This window comes from Myotis daubentonii, chromosome 3, assembly GCF_963259705.1.
Source record: "Myotis daubentonii chromosome 3, mMyoDau2.1, whole genome shotgun sequence".
Taxonomy (NCBI): Eukaryota; Metazoa; Chordata; class Mammalia; order Chiroptera; family Vespertilionidae; genus Myotis; species Myotis daubentonii.
Genome location: NC_081842.1, coordinates 178,427,650 through 178,430,147, shown reverse-complemented (window position 1 = coordinate 178,430,147; position 2,498 = coordinate 178,427,650).

Here is a 2,498-nt window from a genome sequence, read left to right as displayed (position 1 = left end):
TGAACGCTGTCTCTGTGCCATTCCTTCTTCGCCGACTCCGTCCACACCTTTGGGGATCCCTGGACCTGCTGGGGTTGGACCCCAGCACTTGTTATATACTTAGCAAAATGACTACCACCTGATAAGTATTCTATGGCTAGTAGCCATTAGGATAGTTATCATTGACATTCATGTACTGATTGCCCACTATGTGCTAGGCAAGCGGTTCTCAACCTGTGGGTCGCGACCCCTTTGGGGGTTGAATGACCCTTTCACAGGGGTTGCCTAAGATCATCAGAAAACACATATATAATTACATATTATTTTGTGATTAATCACTATGCTTTAATTATGTTCCATTTGTAATAATGAAATTGGGGGTCACCACAACATGAGGAGCTGTATTAAAGGGTCGCGGCATTAGGAAGGTTGAGAACCACTGTGCTAGGCACTGGGTACAGAAAATGAATAGGGAGAGGTGCCTGCCTTCAATAAACTATTGGCCTGGTTTGGGAGACAGATCTGTTAACAGACTGTAAAAGGCTGTTTTATCAGTGAGTGGGATTAGGAACACAGAGGTGCGGCACCTCACTCAGACTAGGGTGGAGGGGTGGGTTAATGAGGAGGAGTAATCCTGGGGATCATGAAATCCAAATGGCAAAACAAATTCAGAATCTTTAAAACCATCTCCAAACTGTACCCTAAATATTTCCAACATACTTCAGCATTTCCCTTCCCTTTCATTTCTCTGACCATATTGTTGATTACTATGATTCTCTGTGTTGCTTTACAATTTACAAAGGGCTTTCACACACCCTGTAGTTGTTTCAGTTGACTGTCCCAAGTTCCCTGCAGGTAATATAACCTCCAGCCCACATGTGAGGAAACTGAGGCCCCAGAAACCACACAGCTTTAAGTGATCAGCTAGACCAGCCTGCAGGGCTGATGTAATTCAGTCTGATGTCTTCCTACTCCCACAGTCTGGTAGCTCAGGAACAAATCAGGAGCCCAGACCCCTTAACCCTTGCCTCACTATTTCCCCACTTGAAATTCCCTCCCCATTCTCTTTGTTTGTCTGAATCTCTCTCTTCTGGAAGTCCCTGCCCTAAGCCTAACACCCCTGGGAAGTCTTGCCCTGTTCACACAGCATGCAGGGGTCTCTGGAACTCCAAGAAGACTCACTGTCTAAGCTGTAGGACACTGGCATCTTCTGGTGTCATGTTTATGGTTCATTTTCACGTGCCCTTGTTTGTCTCCCCACCTGACAGTGAGCCCTTGGAGGGAGAGACTGTACCTTGTTAAACTCTGTACTTGGCATATAGTAGATGCTCAGTAAAGCCTGTTGATTAAGTGAATGGCATCCAGGTTGTTAGCCAGGCTTTCTTTTAGGCTAATGGGAACATATTTGCAGGAGAAGCAGATGAGCTTATATAAGGCCCTGATGCACAGATGAAAGTGAGATAAATGAGCACCTAATCTGATCAAGGAATAAGCAAGTACATAGATAATAACAACACAAGCTGGAAAGTTCCAAATAAAGTGAGGTACAGGTACAATGTGAGATACCAGGTGGTATAAGGAGGAGAGAGTAGAGGGAGGGGGTGGAAGCAACAATCTGAAGGTCTTGGAGCATGAGTAGGTATTGACCAGGACAACATGGGAGGTATAGTGGAATGTAGAAAGGTCTAGAGAGGAACTCAAAATCCAAACCCAAAACAACCCAGAGTCATGAAAGGACATGGAATGAATATAAAAATACCACAGGGTATTATTTAAATGTCCAAACAGATTTTGCTTTCTGGATAGATGGATGATGCATGGATGGGTAGAGGGATGGGTACATATAGGTAGATGGATGATATGAACACCCCTCAGGAAGAATAAAGAGGAAGCATTGGTTAAAGATAAGCTCTTGACTCTAAATATTAGAATTGTTGGTGTTAACAAGTTAGTGTTAACAAGAGCAACATAAGTTTATTATTAAATGATCAGGAAATGAAGATGAGCCATTTTAAAAATTACTCAATTCCTCGATCCAGATACAACCATTGTTAACATGTTGGTAAATTTTCCAGCCTTTCTTCTGTATTTCTGCCTGTCTCATCTGTCTGTCCATCTAGCCATATACCTACCTTCTATGTATCTACCTATGATCTTTATATCCAACCATGCATCTGTCTATCTGTATTTTTCTAAAGCAAAAATAGGCTCATATGGTACTTTATTTATTTATTTATTTATTTATTTATTTTTAAATTTCTTCATTGATTAAGTTATTACATGTGTCCGTATCCCCACATTACCCCCCACCCCCCACTCATGCCCTCACCCCCCTGTTGTCTGTACTTTAAATTCTGTAACCTAATTTTTCTAACCAATTTATTATGAGAATCCAGTTATGTCTACCTATTTTAATCAGATTTTAATAGTACTATGTAAGTACTACAGTTGGTATTACGTGCTCTCCCCTCTTTTTCCACCACCTCCCCCCTCCCCCCACCCCATTATCAAAAGTAAAC